The sequence below is a fragment of the Loxodonta africana genome, chromosome 13 (assembly GCF_030014295.1).
Source record: "Loxodonta africana isolate mLoxAfr1 chromosome 13, mLoxAfr1.hap2, whole genome shotgun sequence".
In the NCBI taxonomy this organism is placed as follows: domain Eukaryota; kingdom Metazoa; phylum Chordata; class Mammalia; order Proboscidea; family Elephantidae; genus Loxodonta; species Loxodonta africana.
In genome coordinates this window covers 63988260-64006487 of record NC_087354.1, presented here as the reverse complement: position 1 = coordinate 64006487, position 18228 = coordinate 63988260, and the positions used below count along the sequence as shown (strand labels likewise).

The following is an 18228-nucleotide window of genomic DNA, read 5'->3' as shown; positions in this document are numbered from 1 at the left end:
GAGATTGTCCAAATACTCCAATGGGAAAACTGGATACAAAATTCTTTGCTTTTGGCTTCTCTTACATAAAGTAGAACTCTATACCCCCCAGACTCTTTCCGGAGTTTGATGCAATGCACATACTTCCCCACATTGCTCTTCTCTTTCTTCCTTCTAAGAGCTGTGTCTTTTATTTCCTATTTAGAGCTCATTTGTATCTCATCTACCGCAGGCGTGGGTGGGGAGGAGAGCTAGTTTCCTAGATTCACATATGCCAAACTCCCCAATTTTTTGGCCTATATCTACTGAGTATTTTGAGCCTTTTGTTCAAGAATCTGGAGTCTTTGTTTCATTCATCCAAATGAGGATGGTTAGGGGAAGACAAAGGCAACATGAAGTTTGAAGTCCCAACTATCAAAAAAAAAAAAAATACATCACATATTGTCCCTCAATAATAAATAAATGTGTGCATATACTCTTTTTTTTTTTTTTTCACGAAAAGAGTTCTCTTCAAATTCTCCAATGGGCTATGACCACAAAAATGTTAAGATTCATCGCCCTGTTACACGTGGAGTGTAAGCCAATTTACAAATGTATGATTTACTTACAATTTTAGAAATATAACTATTACGTAAAGCGAGAGAGAATATTTATCTTCAATAAATGTAAAAATACATTACACCCATTTTCTGCATTTAGAAAGTCTCTTACTTAATCTGCCATGAAAAAAGAAGCTAAAATAAACTGTCTGTGAAATACTTGATGTCTTTCTCATGCTCATCCAGTCCCATGTCGAGAGGTCGTAAAATCATACCGCTACCTCTGCTGGAACAAACCATCAGTAGAAGGCATTTTATCTCTCTAAATATTCCAACATGCATACACATTCATATGCACAGAGATGGCTGCTCTTTATGTTTCTCCTTTCCACCTCCTTCTGCCTTTTGTGCCACTGTTCATGGAACCCTGAGGGGTAGGAGATAATAGCAGTCAGGAATGCCCAGTGTTCCTCCATATGCTTTTGGAATGTCACCCTTTCCCTCCTACCTCACCCACCACTGCTATCCACCTGATTATTATAGTGCTGCTCTGGGAATGTATCTTGACCATTATCTCAGCCATGGTTGTCTTGCCTGGGGTTCGGTAGCTGGGCCAATCATAGTACTTCCCTGGGAATTTTGGGCTGGCCCATAAGTTACAAAGTTCAAGAGTTGTTAGTAACCATGCGTCTTAATGCACACCACAGAAGGAGGAAAAGTCAGTGTACGGGAAAAGATAGAGAGGTAGACAGAGACAGAGGTAGAGGGAGAGAGAATGGAACAGAATGGAAGAGATGATGTAGATGGGGGAGGGAGGGAGATAAAGTCCTAATGGCATTTCCCTGTTCCCAGTTGTTGCTAACGCCCACTTGCATTCCTGTTCTTGGCTTCCAAAAGACAGCCAACTACCTTTACTATAATTTCCTCCTTTTAATTAAATTGAGTCATGTTTCTGATAACATCCTCAATTAATTTAAGTACACACACACATTACAAACAAACATATACAAGCGATGCTCTTAATATATGGATATCAAAGCTTAATTCTTCCAAAGTTAAATGCTTGTAAATTGGGGTAAAAACAGTGAATTGCTTTAAAAAACTTATCATTAAAAAAAAAAAAAAGGACAACTCTGGTTAAAAAAATAAGAAGAACCTAGGTCATACTTGGTGCCATAAAGTGATTTTGATAAGAGAAGGACCACAGTTGTGTAGTCTCCCTTGGGCCATACCCATCACATCTCGCATGTGAAATAAACATCTCCAGGCACAATGCATGTATGGAAAAAGTGAGAACTGCTTCATGAAAAGGAGGGTGTTAGGTCAGCCCTACAAATATTGTTTGATTTTATTGTTTTAGACAGCAAGGTAACTACTCGGAATCACCTTTAACCCTTGGACCTACAAAGATATTTCAAAAGGAAAAGAAAAAAAAGTTTTGTTTTTCATTGGCAAATGGAGTTATGTTTTGGGGGCACAAGTGACCAAAAAAGTTTAAGGTTTTTCAAAAGAGGATGTTGAATGCGTTTAATAAACTGTGGAAGCATCTGACTCTTCCAGGCTTATTCAAGGAAAATGCCACCAAGTAACTAAAAAATGGTAAATAGGCTGATTGGTGGATTCTTTAAAAATGTCATGTGGTAGGTACATGCATCTGATAGAGTCTTGATTTAGTCTCTCTGTGTCTGTCTGTCTTTCTCTCTAACCCTGTAAGGGAACTTGGTCAGTGTGCTCTATGTCTGGATTTTAATTAGAGCAGGGGTTTCGGGTATCTCATTTTAAGGGTTCATTTCCATAGCAGCAGGAACTGCATCTATTTTACAACTCTGCCTTTTAAGAGGAATGGTTTAGTACTTCTGGCACTGTGACAGTCTTCATAAACACACATACACAGCTCCATTTAAAGTTAGAGGACAGATATGTTAATGAAATTTTCAATTTCATGGCAAAGCTGTGGCACCGTGATGTTCTGTGCTCTTTAAATCTTGAGAAAAGGGTGAAACCATTGCCCAGTGAGAAAACTGTATCAGCTTTCCAGCAGATCTTTATGAATAGGATGCATCTATTGCTTGGAAATGCGTGCGTTCAGTATGGCCCCATGGAGGAGAAATCTGTGTGGGGGGCTCCTCAAGGATGATTCCCATGTGGACAAAGCCTGCATGAGCAGCCTGTCCTTCATCCTCCCACTTGCCTTCATCCAGTTCACCCGATGGTGGCTGAGAAGCAGAAATAGCTTGGAGAGGAGGCAAGAGAAGGGCTTTAGGGGCTAAGGGAAAGAGAGAATGGCCAAAGTGCAGTTTCTGGCCCACAATGTTTATCAATTCATTCTATATTTATTGGACTACAGCATATTAAATTGTTCCAACTCTGGCAGCAGCGGGGACAAAAACAAAGTTCCTGCCCTGCCCTTATCAATAGAGCTTACAGCCTAGTGGCAGAGATATGTTTGTGGAATGCGTGAATGACTGGATGCAGGCAGTGACAGCAGGGGTGACAGCTGGGTGCAGCCACAGCTTCCTACTTTATGAAACTGTACCTACTGCCTTAAAAAAAAAAAAAAAAAAAAAACCTCATTAATTTTACCATCCTGACTTTGGGATTCCAAGCTCTTTGCACAGTACATGCAACACACGTGTACGAGCATTCACACTGTATTTTATTTAAAATGTGAATTTAAAGTGCTCCTAGGGAGAGAAAAGCCTGAGAATGCCTTTGACAGGCTGATGCTGGGCGCAGGTACCTTTGAGCAGCCGGGTCAAAACCTCTCCAAGAGAACCGCCAGGTGGCACCTGTAAGGCGCAGATGGGAGAGTAATTTGCCCCACACCCCACAAACCCGGAATGGCTAGTCTGCCTGCCTTCCCCTGTGGGCTTGTTGCGAGGAAGTGGGGGAGTTTTAGCCTCGGTTCCTACTGCGTGATTACATACCCCATCCTCCTGACACCCCAAACACGCCGAGTGTCTATCTGTCCCTACGCACTGGGCTGCTATAGGCGTGTCACACGCTTGTTGGGAGCAGCTCGGCTTCAGCCACCCGCCGCGACGTGGGAGCTGGTGGTGGGTGGCCGTGTGCTGTGCTAAGCTGGAAACTAAGCCAGTGCCCAGGTCTCCCCGGGCAGACCTGCATCAGGCCAAGAAAGAGTGGCGGGAGAGAAGGGCCCCAGAGCGGCTGCAGGCAGAAGCCCAGACAGACGCGAACACCGCCTTCCTTCCCACGCCTTGGGCTGCGGACAGCGCTGCCAGTGGCCCGGGTGTCTGGGGTTCTTCCTCCTGCCAGTTCCTTCCTTGTGGTTTCTTCGGCCCCGGCCGCAGCGTGGCGGCCTCGGGTCACCCCTCACCACCGCTTGGCAGCTGCGCCTCCTGCAGCCCGGGCTGGGCGGACGTCCAGGCGCTCAGGAGGGCCCAGCAGAGGGTTGAGGTGTGGGGAGTCAGCACCCTCAGCAAGTGTGTTTTGGCCCTTTTGGACTGGGCGGTCAGGACACGAACTCCACTCCACTAGGAGCTGGAAGCGAGCTGCGCAAGTCGCACGACTGTCGCTGCCGCCTCTACCGCTATTCAGCCGCTGGTGACATTGGGAGGAGACCGCTTGGAGCGAGCAAAGGAAGAGGAAGAGGAGCAGGAAGGGGTGGGAGTGCAGAAAGTAGCAATTGTGTCAGGGGGCGTGTGAGCAGCCAGAGAGACAGCCGCGCTGGTGACAACTTCTCTGGGGCGCGCGCGGCAGGGCAGGCGAGCGGGGAGCGCGGCCGGAGCCCCAGCCCGGGGAGCTGCGGGAGCCTCCGGGAGCCGCGGCCCGCGCCCTGCGCCGCCGCCTCGCCTGCTCGTTTCCTCAGGTTCTCAGCCCCGGGTGCTGAGGCTCCGGTCTATAAATAGCAGGCTACAGCTCCTTGTCGGCGCACACACGCTCACACTCGAACCGAGGAAAGTCACGCTAAAAGTGTCTGCTGCTGCTGCCGCCCCCCACTCCGCCTCCGGGAGAGGTAACTAACGGCCTGGGATCCAAGGGCTCGGTGGGGATTTTTGCAGGGGACCTTGGGGGAAAGGTGAGAGATGGTGGGCGATTTGAGAGGCGTTGGAGCGTGTCTGAGAGCTCGGGGGCATGTCCTGGCGGGGGGAGCCTGTCTATTTTGCATCAAGTTTCTCAGTCTCGCAGTCTCGATCGCCTCTACAGCCCTGTCATCTAAGGGGTAGGGGTGTGCTATCTCTCCTTGGTTGCTGGGGTACCCCTGTCGCAGCACTGTACCCCTTTGCCGAGCCCGCGCGCGCGTGTTCACATCGACAGTCACACACTCTCCGGCCCCCGCTCCCGGGTAACTCTGAGCTCTGGTGCCGCTGACCTTCCAAGGCTGCGCCCACCTGCGCGGTCCCTTGGAGAGGATGTGTTGGACCCTGGTTCTCCCGCACTCCTATCCCGGTAGCAAAGCTGCGGCCCCAGCCCGCTTCAGGAGAAGTCGTCCTTTATGCTTGGGGTGGGTGGTGGGTGGTGGTGGTGGTGGCTGATGCTGGGATCTCACTTGCCCCATTTCCTGTTTTTTCCTACACAGCCCGTCTCAGGACCATTACCCCGACCCTCCCACCCATGGCAACTCATCCCAGCCATCAGGCATTCGTCCTACCCCAGAGAGGTTTCATTAGGGTATTAGGAAGCGATGGCTTTGGCATGAGGGCGCGAGGGTGAGGTAATTGGTTGGAGTCTGAAAACTGCGCTGCGGGCTCTGCAAGCTCCTGTAACCCCTGTGGCAGGGCCCGGAGCGGGAAGATGTCTGGGAGCCAGGGGCTGGTTGCTGAAAGGACTTCCAGGCTTGCAGCTGCTGTTAAGATGAGGATGTCTGAGAAACAGATAACTGTTTTTGTCCCTTCCTACGCCTCTGAAATCTCCTCCCTTTTGGGTGATGGTTTCTGCCCCTGAGTTCGAAGTAAGAGGGCTGGTACAGAGGGGCCCAGCTGCTTCTGTTTGGGTACAAGACGTCTCCTAAGGGTGAGGATGCGCATATTGATTGCTGTTACTGCCGCACAAAACTTGCTGGAAAAAACCCAGTCGGGTTTTCTATTACTCTTATTTTAATGATGCGGATTGGCTCCTTTGCCTGTTTTTTTTTTTTTTTTTTTCTTCTTCCACACCAGGTTTCCTTCCTGTTTCTGAGATGTGTTATTTGAGGTCATTACATTTTATGATTCCAGGTGTTAAATTTTGCGTATCTCCTTCCTCTCGGTATGGCAGAACTTGTTTAGAAAGGCTTGACACTCGGAAGCAAGCCAAAGACTAGAAGACGGAAGTGTATTCATCTTCTCCCCACTCAAGATGGGCACTAGATAACCCTCTTGTAGGTGTACAAGTACATTTCAAAGATCTTGCTTGTAACAGGAATTTTCTTAATGGGTTCTGGACCAGAAATGGGAGGGATCTGACTTAGTGATCAGCATACAAGGTGCAAGCAATAACCAGCAGGGCAGCTGGCTGGCTGGTAGTGTGGAAGAAGTTGAGAAGGAAAAGACTGAGCAGGTGGGTGTCATCAGCTCATTTAGCATACGGAGAATGCATTATCTCATGTTCTTTTGCAATATACTCCAGCAAAGCGTTGGTATGAATGCAGGGTAAATACTCAATGGCTTTGTGAAAAGTATGTGGCATAAAAATTGAACCTATTGGATTTGTAGTAACGTAAAATGCCACTGCAATGAAATGCCTTTTCAGAGTATTTCTCTAAAATGTGATTTACAAGATTGCCCTTGAAAGGTTATGAAATGTGCTTGTAAAGATAGGCTAGATGCTTACTTCCTTAGGAAACATGCCTGCTGATTGAAATGCCGCTCTTATTTTAGAAGAGTATTCTCTTTAATTAGGGAAACTGATATTTATTTGAGATAAACTAAAGACCAGTTAGGGTGTGCATATGTTTAATTGCATTTTGCCTTTGATTCTTCGATAAAGTGTAAAAACAACCAGATAGACCAAGTTTGGTCTTGTCCCCCTAGCTGTTTAAAAACACACAAAGTTGTAGGCAGAAAACACTTTTGAAATGTTGGGTTGGAGCTTCACTTTGGGGATGAGGACTGACTGCACGGCTTCATTTTTCAAAAGATTTTTGTAAAATACTAAAGGGCTTTCATTATAGCACAGACTAACACATCAGTTAGAATTGATTATAAAATAGCGCCCTTATATTTTAGTTGTATGAAATGGAAAATCATTAAGCATAGGGAAAGGGCAGAGATTCATTCTAAATTGTTCAAACTGAAAGTAATTCATTTCTTTTCTGAGACCTTGGAATATCTCCCAGTTCCAGTAATGTAAATCCTCACTTGGGTGGCAGAGTTAACTTTCACTACCTGGAGGCAAAACCCAAGAGGATGATTCTCCGAAAGGCAGAGGGAAAAAAAACTGCAAGCTGATCTCATATCTCTTAGCAACCAAATGGATGTCAGTTTCCAGGTAAGTATCCAACATCTGAGGATACCAAATTTAAAAAATATATTATGGAATCATAATTAGAGTGTAAAACACTGACTGAATGTCTATTACATTTTCTTATTTCACAGTACCTAATCCCCAGCCAGTACTAATAATAGGTATACAAATATTGTAGTTTTGGTAATCTGTATGAAATAAATTCTTGTCTTTCACAACCATGGGAATTTTGATAGAAATGCCTTGTTTAAATAAGTCCAAGTTAAATGCTAACGTTCAGTTGAAAGCTGTATCCGTCTCTTCTGTATTCTGTACCTCACTTTTTCAATATGCCCTCTCTCTTTCTAAAGCCCCAGGGAATCTGTTCCACAGGCCATTGTGTTACTACTATATTTTATGTTGCATCAGAAATCCTTGATTATAGGGCTCCTTAGGACACACTTTAAATCATGTAGTACTTTTTATATTCAGGCTTAAGAAATGAGGTTCTTAAACATATAATTTCAGTTTGAACAATTATTCTTAGGGAGAGCCAAATGATGATGCTGTGATGGCATTTTTGTATGCAAGGTGCACACGGCCTTGGTGTCCCAAAACTTTAAATGCAGGCTATATCTAGAAAACTCATGGAGAAGTGTGAGAAATTAAGGAAGCGTACAGAGTTGCAGACACAATTGTCACTTGAATTAAAGCTTGTTAGTTCATTTTCTTGATCAATGTTCACTCCTATGTAGATTAATAGAAGCATTTTAAAAATGTTTATGAAATTTTATGCACTATAACCATATTGTTTATATATCTGCAGCAGCAGCAGAACTCATCTTATGACAAAGTTTTAACCACTATCTAATTTATTTCCTGGAAATATCTTGTTAAACAGATGGTTTACCACAAGGCTAACAGAATACCTAAGGGCTGTAACTTTAGATTTTTTTTTCCCAATCAATTGACTTTGTGATTTTACCTAATATTCAACTAACATGATAGGCATAATCCCGACATGGTGTGAAGAGCTGGGTTTCAAAACAGTATGTGTTCTTAAATTATGTTTTCCAAACCCAGCTTATTGACTTGCAACGTTTTGGGTAAGTCCTGTCTTCTGCATTAGGCAGCAGCTGTACCATCTAGGTGTCCTGATTGCGTGGTGGAGGCCTCAAAATAGCCTGCTGCAGGAGTAAATGAAACAGACTTGGCAGTAATTTGGTTAAGCTGATTAAAGGAAATTTTCCTTCTGGAGCTTGAAAAGTTTTCCAGGTCACATGGCTTTGATCAAAGATTCTTTAGGGATTATCTAAATTAATGATTCTCAAGGGGATGGAGGCAAGGCCTCCATTAAAAAGAGAGGTTCTATCTGTCTGTCTACCTATCTATCTATCCATCCATCCTTCCAATCTTCTATACATCTATTTATCTGGTTATGAAAATGAAGCAATGCAGCAGGTGTAATATTGAAATTATTCAATGCTGTTCTCTATTTTCCACATTTACAAGCATAGGAAAGTTTGCAGATTACAGGCTGGCTTAATTCTCATGCTTATTTTGAATGGTTGGATGAATGACAATAATTAAAATTATCTTCAAAGATTAAAATGAAAATATAATTCTTTAAAAATTCTTTACATGAGTTATTTTTTAGTATTTATAAATTTTAAAAAAATTTTGAAGGAGAATCTGAGATTTTAATGTTTTTCCAAAGGGAGCATAGTTTTAACAGTTAAACAATGATCTAAAGAGAATCCTCATAATATTTTCACTATGAAAAAAATTAGTTGAAAGCAATGAGTCTTCCCATTTGTACTTTAGCTCTTAAAATAAGTAGTTACTTAAAAGAAGTAGTTACAGGGCATTAAACTACTTTAGAATACTGTGAAGCAAAGAAAATGTACTTCCTAGCCACAGAACAGTCATCGACAGCAACCTTTTCTTTAATCCAGTCTTTCATATGATCCTCATTTCGTTTTCATGTGCCTTTGCTTTTTCCAGCCAGAAGATCAGAGATGAGCTCCAGTGTTTAGAACAACCAAAAGACAATAAAATTATTTAATGCTGGGAAAATAAAGTACAACTAAAACTAGTGACATCTTAAACCGAAATTATAACCTGGGTGGAGATTATAGCTATGTCTTCCAGAAAGCTTAAAGTATCCTTGTTACTATTGTTGTTAGCTGACCTTGAGTATGCCCTGGCTCATGGGAGCACCATGCACAGTGAAACGAGACGCTGCCTGGTCCTGCACTCCATGACTGGTTGCAGATTGGACTGTTGTGATCCATAGGAATGTCATTGGCTGATTTTTAGGAGTAGATATCCAGGTCTTTCTTCCTAGTCTGTCTTAATCAGGAAGCTCCACTGAAACGTGTTCAGTGTCACAGCAACACACAAGCCAACAGACTGGTAGTGGCTGTGCATAAGCTGCATTGGCTGGGAATTGAACACAGGTCTCCTCCATAAAACCCAGTGCTGTCGAGTCGATTCCGACTCATAGCGACCCTATAGGACAGAGTAGAACCGCCCCATAGAGTTTCCAAGGAGCGCCTGGTGGATTTGAACTGCCGACCTCTTGGTTAGCAGCTGTAGCACTTAACCACTACGCCACCAGGATTTGGAGACAAGAATTCTATCACTGAACCACCACTGCCCTCAACAGTATCATTAAAACCCAAACCAGTTGCTGTCGAGTCGATCCTGGCTCATAGTGACCCTACAGGACAGGGTAGAACTGCCCCATAGGGTTTCCAAGGTGGAAATTTTTCCAGGAGCAGACTGGTCCCTCAGATTGACTGGCGAGTTCAAACTGCTGACCTTTCAGTTAACAGCCATAGCTCTTAACCACTGCACCACCAGGGCTCCAGAAGTATTATTAGTGGCTATTAAATATCCTATGAATTCTTTATGAACATTTTCATAGGCCAGACTTGGTAGGTGATCACACACATTCCACTTATGTCATCAGCATCCGTCACGTTCATAATACAATATAAGGCATACTTGCTGTACGATATTTTAAAAAATCACCCTTTTTTGGTTTACAATATTTTTAAAAAATCACCCTTTTTTGGGAAAAAAAAATTTTATGCCTTCATGAACAAAATCTGCATTTTTTTTAATTTGCTAACCTAATCAGATCTAAACTAATTTATATTACATAATTTATATTATATGCAACTTCACTTATTCCCAATAAACTTCTTTTCTTGAAGAAATTATGAATAAATATGCTACAGACCTGTCTTTTGGGGGTAAATCTGCTTTACAACACAGCATTTTCACTTTCCTGACGGCCTCCATTGCGCATTTGGTGTTCAAGAGACGTTCAGCACTAGGTGGCAGTGTGCAATGCTCAGTAGTCTTGGGTCATTTTAATTGCATTATATTCATTATTAAAGCTTTTCTTTTAAACAGAATTTATTTATATCAAGAGTGAGTTAATGAAATTAAAGTCAACAGTCAGCTGAATCCTAGTAATGTATTTAGGAGATCTATTGTTTGTAAAACATTACAGATCTGATTTGTAATATTTAACACACTCTGCTTTTATGTGGGGTCTGCTTCTGTGAGGAATTAATTGAATTAAATGTGCCTGAATTCTGCTTATGACTGAGTTAGAAGAAGGGTAAGGGAAAATTAAGTGAATATAGTAGAGAAATATATGTCGTTAGTTGTTAGGTGCCGTCGAGTCGGTTCCGACTCATAGCAACCCTATGCACAACAGAACAAAACACTGCCCTGTCCTGTGCCATCCTCATAATCATTGTTATGGCCTTTTAATAAGACACTGTATTAGCCATTTGCACTTTTATCCTTATCCTTTCACAAAACAGGCTTAGCTAATTCTTTTTTCTAGGAGTTGAAGACTGTATTCATTTTCCTCTATCTCGTTGGCATTGGGACAATGCAAGAAAAAAAAAAAAGCGCAGTTTATCTCACTAATGCTTCAGCGTATTTCCAAATGCTCTCTGTAGTATGGGGGCCTGGCTACACAATGAGCAAATTGGATCAGCCCTGCAATGTATTGGGTATTACGACAGCTGAAAGTTATCTAAACCATTTTTTTATTTTTTTGGTTAAACTGGACTTAGACATCCATGTTTCTGTTTTAACGATTAAATTATGAGTCATATAAAAGCCAATGAAGGAGCCCTGATGGCGCTGTGGTTAAGCTCTCAGCTGCTAAGCAGAAGGTCAGCACCCCAAACCCACCAGGTTCTCCAGAGAAAGATGTGGCAGTCTGCTTCTGCAAAGATTACAGCCTTGGAAATTCTGTGGGGCAGTTCTACTCTGTCCTATAGGGTCACTATGAGTCAGAATCAGCTGGACAGCAATGGGTTTTTGGACAAAAGCCAATCACTTTATTCCCTCACCTATGCATCAGAAAAAGAGTCCTGAGTGGCACAAACGGTTAAGTAATCGACTAGTAGCCAAAAGGTTGGTGGGTCCTACCCACCCAAAAGTGCCTCAGAAGACAGGCCTGGCGATCTGCTTCTGAAAACCCTATAAGCCAGTAATCAGTAACCCATGTTGTTGAGTTGATTCTGACTCATAGCGACCCTATGAGACAAAGTAGAACTGCCCCATAGGGTTTCCAAGGCTGTAATCTTTATTGAAGCAGGCTGCCATATCTTTCTCCCACAGAGCAGCTGGTGGGTTCGAACTGCCAACCTTTCAGTTAGCACCTGAGTGCCTAACTCTTGTGTCACCAGGGTTTTCATTAAAGGACACCACGTGTTTTCATTAATGGAATGCATACCGAATCATTGAGTGCGTTTGAATTTTTGGTAGGTACTATGGATTTTTTTCTTGCCTCATCCCACCAACCCTACCCTCAGAGTCCAGAGGTACATATGTGTACCACAAATTTTACCCCCAGAGCCATGGTTTTGGGGACAATCTAGCTCAATTGGCATAACAAAGTTTATAAAGAAAAGTTCCATATTCTACTTTGGTGAGTAGCATTTCGGATCTTAAAAGCATGTAAGCAGTCATCTAAGATACTCCACTGTTCTCATCCCTTCGGGAACAAGGGAGAATGAAGAAAACTAAAGATACAAGGGAAAGATTAGTCCACTAGCCCAGAGGCAAGGACTAGAAGGCAGGAGGGAACAGGAAAGCTGGTTATAGGAAACCCAAGGTTGAGAAGGGAGAATGTTGACATGTCGCAGGGTTGTTTACCAATGTCACAAGAATACTAGGTGTACTAACTGTTTAATGAGAAGCTAGTTTGTTCTGTAAACCTTCATCTAAGGTACCAAAAAGAAAAAAATTATCCACAGAGTATAAAGGGACATATGTGTCCCACATAAAATTTTTTTTTAAATCCATACTTTACCTAAAAAAAGTCAATTCAGCACCACTTCATGAAATACCCTGTGAAAAAAAAAAACAAAACAGTAGTTTGTGGCACACGCCTGTTTCTTGCATTGCAAACAGTTATTCAGGTCCCCGCCTGGAGGCAGTACTTACCATCAGTGGGGGAGTAAAAACAAAACCCATTGCCATGGAGTCGATTCCGACTCATAGCGACCCTATAGGACAGGATAGAACTGCCCCATAGGATTTCCAAGGAGCACCTGGTGGATTTGAACTGCTGACCTTTTGGTTAGCAGATGTAGCTCTTACCCACTATGCCACTAGGGTTTCCATGTGGGAGAGTAGCTTCCCAATAAATCCCAGAGTGGAAAGGGATGGGTTACAATATCACTGGATGGGTCACTGGATCAGTTTCTGTTTAGGTTCTATGTCATATCTTTTTATAAGCAGAAGTGAGCTGCAATGGGCCTTGAACATAGTATGCAGTATGTATTTCATAAATGAATGAATGAATTAGGCTTTTTGGATTAAAACAAATATTGATTGTCTGCATACCTACTCACCGCAGGTCCCTTACAGTAAAAGCTGTGAAAGCTGGAACCTGTGTGGGGTGGAAACCTGTCAGAGAAGGAAAACTAAAATATTTTCCACTAATACAGTGCAGTAGAAAAGTGGTAAGACTGCATCTTGTCAAAGGTGGAAAATTTGGGAGACTGGAAAAACAAGACAGTCGGGCACAGTTCCAGGGCTCACAGGTTTCACAGTCTAACGTTTTACTTCTGGCAGAGGAGGAAGAAATTGTAGATACAGCAACCTTTGGCATACAAGAATTAGCATTGCATGGTTCAAGATTTTACCATTTATCTTAAAGGCTCCTGGCTGAGGAACACATTTAAATTACACACACTTGGGCACTGGTGTGGGAGGGCAAGTGCTTCAGTGCCTGAGCCCAGCCAGTGGCGCAGAGCCTCACCTCTAAGTGACTTTATGCTCTGCTTGACAGGGCACACGGCTTTCTGGGGATAATTATGTGTTGTGTGTTTGAGAGTGAGAAAGTGTTTGATCCTACCCTTTGAGAATGTCAAGGATCTCTTGAAACATACCACTTAGATTTTTGTGTCGAGCTGAAGTTTCAAATGAATAGAATTTTTTGATTTTAAAAAATTGACAGGAACCACCATATATAAATCTTAGTGATATTATGTGTTTAAGAACAAATATAAATCAATTGCAGAGCAAACAAGTAATATGTACCTAAGGAGTTTATGCCGGGTCGTATTTTTCGTATATATAAATTATATACGGTACAAAGCCCCTGTATAATTTTCTTAATATTAGATGCATGATTCTTTTGGCTTTGTTGAAATTAACTATACTATTTTCTTTTCTGGGTGTATGTTTTAAAGGCTTTCTAGCAATGTATTTACACTATACTTATTCCTTTTCCCATTTTATATTTTGGGTGGGAATGAAGAATGGCACATAATTAGAATAGTGTCATGAGAAATAATTGAGCCAGTTGGCTTCTAGCTGATTTCTGGGATTTCTTTTTTTTCTGCTCATTTTTTTTCCTGATTATAAATGTAATTAATCTCCATTGATGAAAATTTGGCAAATAGAGAAAAGTACAAAGAGGTAGAAAAAAAACCACTGAAAGAAAGTATTATTAGTATTTTAATGTATTTTTATCAAGGATTCCCTAGTTGAGATTATAGCATGTTCAGGTATGTGTGTGTGTAGAAATGAATGCTTTGCTTTTTTCTCACTTATTAGTTCAGATATTAATTGAACACCTGCCATGTGTCAGACACTATGCTAGGCTCTGCTCTTATTTGCAGCAATGAACATAAAAGAAACCACTTTTCCCATGCCTGTAAATACTTCCCTAGCTTTTTTGTGTTTGTTTTTTAATAGCTCTCCTAGTACTTAGGCATGTGAATCACTACAAGTTTTTAGCCATTCCTCTCAACTTAGACTTTTAGATTATTTGCCTTTTTTTGCTACTGTTTAACTGTGTTGGATGCATCTGCATGATCTCATTTTCTGATAATCCTTGCTTACATTTTCCACCGTTTTTTTAGAAGTCATTCCTAGAAGTGGTATTATTAGATCAAAGGGTATGAACCTTTTTAAAAGCTCCTTATATATATTGTCAAATTACTTTCCAGAAACATTGTACCCATTTTCACTCTTCCTGTAAGTACTTCATTAATTTCTCCAGTCTCACCAGCCTTGAGGGATATTATTTAAAAAAAAAAAAAAAGTCAGCTACTTGGTAAGTTGTAGATGGTATAACAACAGCAAAAATGACTAAGACTAACATTTATTGAGCACCTCCTCTAGGTCATTCATCATGTAAGACCTTTATCCATATTATCTCATTTAATCCTGCAACAACTGTAAACCAAAAAAAAAAAAAAAACCGAACTCGTTACTGTCAAGTCTATTCCGACTCAGTCACCCTAAAGGACAGAGTAGAACAGCCCCATAGGGTTTCTAAGGAGTGTCTGTTGGATTCGAACTGCCAGCCTTTTGGTTAGCAGCTGTAGCTCTTAACCACTGCACCACAACAACTGTAGGAGGGCAATACTGTTATCTATATTTTACTGATTAGGAAACTGATATTTTGAGATGCTGAAAGACTTACCCGAGGTCACACAAGGGGTTAAGTGTTAGAATTGGGGCTTGAATCCAGACTGATTTTACTTTAAAACCCAGGCTTTAAAGCGCTGCATTATTTTTCTATTATTGTTTGAGTCAGTGAGGATGAACGTTTTGAAATGCTAATTTTTTTTTTTTAACGATAATTCATACTCTAGCCTGTTTGCATATTAATACCTTGGTTTTCTTTTCATCAATTTTTAAGTGTCCTTTATGTACTAGGGACACTGCCCATTTATCATCTATGTTATCTATAATGTTTTTTTCTTTTCTTTATTTATTTTTATCATACAAAGGTTGAAAATGAGTGTGTGGTCACATTGAATGCCATATTTCTTCTATAGCTTTTTTTTTTTTTTTTGCTTAGCCATTACTTTCCCATTCACAGAACAGGTTAAAATTTACCTAAATTATTTTACCCTTAAAGCAATTTACATTTAATTTTCTAGTGATTTTTTTTTTTTTTCTTTCTGGTCCAGCCAACATTATTTTGATGTATGGTGTGAGGTAAGGATTCAATTGATTTTCTCCCCTCAGAATAAACGTTTTTCAGCAGTAGTTTTTGAATATTTCATCTGTTTCTTACTCATTTGTGATTTTATCACAGTATAACATACCTTTGTCCAGAGGTACACACACATATATGCACACACACACACATGCACACACGCCTATAGTAATAAGTTTCTGATTCTGGTATGCTTATTTCACTTTAGTGTTCTATCAGTTCTTCTATTAATACCACACAAACTTAAATGTTGTAGTTACTCGCATCATATCTGGTAGAATTGATTTCCTCTTCTTGTTGATATTCTCTGTGTATGTTTGTATGGTGGTGTTGTATGTGGCTTATAAGGCATTCTCACTAATATCCCTTCCAGATGAATATTAGAATAATTTTATAAATTTACCCTTGAAGCATTTTTGGACTTTAATTGAAATTTCATTGACCATGTAAATGGAATTGAGAAGACTGGTCAACTTTACAAGATTACTCTTCCAGGAACCTGGTATGTCTCAGCCACATTTTGATTTTTGGGATTTTTCATGCCCTATATAAGGACCCATGCTAGAAATCAATCATCATTTTGCCTAAATGATTTTTCATGACTCACTTTTCAGATTGACCAAGGAATTATGCAGCATGTTCTACATTATAAGCCCCATAGGCCCACATTAACTTTGCTCATTCACATTCACAAAATTGGCCTAATGGTGTCTCATGATCCCCCAGAGAGGGATACATAAGGTCTGGTAACTTCCCTTTCCCATTACTGGGCTATATCCTTGCTTTAAACATATATCTATTTGTTTTAAATTATTTTACTTAAAATGGCCTAAGAAGATACATTCAGTATAAATATTTTAACCATCAATTTGAATAATAGTTCAGCTTTTTAAATAGCTCATTAATGAGGTGTCGTAAAATTGTCCCCAAATATGTATTACTTTGTATATCAACAAAATGCAGTGCAGCACACATTGCTAAGTTTGTTATTTGGTTTCCTGTTGGGAAATACAACGAAATTGCCTCTAAGATAATCAGTTCGGGACTACTGCAATGGTGTGGCAGGGTTGGGTAACCAGCCTGAAGCCAGAGCTTATTTATTTGGGTCCGTACTGCAGTTATGGAATTTAAAAAAAATGAAAATAGTCCAGAAATACTTTCATACACACTTTTTTTTTTTTTTTTGTCTTTTTAAAGTGCTACATAACCATATACTCCAGCTTTCTTCCTATCACCCTGGTGTATGCAACAATTTGCCCACTGGAACCGTGCAGGAGAGAAAGCCTTGCTACTATTAACGTGAACCCTCATACTTCCTTGAAGTTGAGACTAGTTTATCAAAGAGTAGGAGACCCTCTGCTGGTGCCTTGTCTCAGGGAGATCCAATTAGATAAGAGGAGTATTGAGTGTGTATACATAGAAGTATTGGCTGTCTGCACACCTCTAACTTCAGTTGTAAGATTTTCAAGGACAATTCTGTGCAGTGGAATTGTGACATGTAAGCTACAAGCTACAGTCTGTCTTTCAGTTTGTCATACTGTATGTAGTGTCTTGTGTGTTGCTATGATGTTAGAAGCTATGCTGCCAGTAGGGTCATCCACAGTGGGCAGGTTTCAGCATAGCTTCCAGACTAAGACAGACTAGGAAGAAAGGCCTGGCAATCTACTTCCAAAAATTAGCCAATGAAAACCATATGGGTCACAACACAATATTGTCTGATATAGTGCCAGAAGATGAGCCTTCTAGGTTGGAAAAACCAAAAACCAAACCCAGTGCTGTCAAGTCGATTCTGACTCATAGCAACCCTGTAGGACAGAGTCGCGCTGCTCTATAGAGTTTCCGAGGAGCGCCTGGCAGATTCGAACTGCTGACCTTTTGGTTAGCAGCCGTAGCACTTGACCACCGCTACGGCACCAGGGTTTCCCCTAGGTTGGAAGGCACTCAAAATATGCCTTGGGAAGAGCTGTGTTAAGTAGAGTCAGCCTTAATGACATATATGGAGTAAAGCCTTCAGGACCTTCATTTGCTGATGTAGCATGACTCAGAAAGAAAAGTAACATCTACAAACATCCTTACTATACAATAGCTGCAACAGTGGACTCAAATATACCAATCAATGATCGTGAAGATGCGGAAGGACCGGGCAACGTTTAGTTCTGTTACATACGGTGTCACCATGAGTCAGAGCTGATTCGACGGCAACTAACAACAAGAGCAACAATAAGCTACAAGCTTTGCAGTGTGGTAAGGATCATGTTCACCTCCTTGGCCTAAAAGTGTAAGGGCTTCCCTTCTGGGTCCATGAGTGGGTCACCACATCAGATTTTACTGACACTCACTTTCCACTTCATAGGTCAGATAATTGAGCTCAACAACAAATGAAAACAAGCGAGATTATAATTTGGCTGTTAAGATATTCTCTTTTCCATGCTTAGGATTCTATGTTTCTTTCCGCTGAGTGCTTGAAGCAATAATGCACTAACTCAAAATTAATGCACTAACAGTGATGAAAATCCCCTTAAAGTCTCAAGGGAGTTTTCTCCTATTTGTTTACATTTCCCTGTCAAAATCTCTTGGGTAATAGGATGTTGAGAAAGAGTGTGTGAGAGAGGAAAAGAGAGGCCAGTGCAGATAGGGCAGAGAAAGAAATTGTAATGGGGTTCTAAATCACACAGCATTTAACCTGGGCTCTAACTCAGACAGAATTCTACAGACACATACCTCTGCAGTGTACTCTGCTTCCAGCACATTGGCTCACGTGAACATTAAGTATGATAAAAACGCAAAAAAAAAAAAAAAAAAAAATCAGTGAAAAAATAGACTTAGATT

At 41.2% G+C, this 18228-nt stretch overlaps 1 protein-coding gene across 10 annotated transcripts in view; it reads left to right on the top strand.

Annotated features, from left to right (window-relative positions):
- The first annotated feature begins 4259 nt into the window (after positions 1 to 4259).
- Positions 4260 to 18228, top strand: part of INPP4B (inositol polyphosphate-4-phosphatase type II B) — a 971994-nt gene continuing 958025 nt past the window's right edge. For 9 of the 10 annotated variants that reach the window (XM_064267536.1, XM_064267532.1, XM_064267535.1 and 6 more), the window contains exon 1: positions 4261 to 4494. The gene's annotated coding sequence lies outside the window, so the exon portion shown is untranslated. Of the gene's footprint in view, positions 4495 to 18228 lie in introns of all 10 variants that reach the window. The other variant, XR_010317444.1, reaches the window with a different exon arrangement.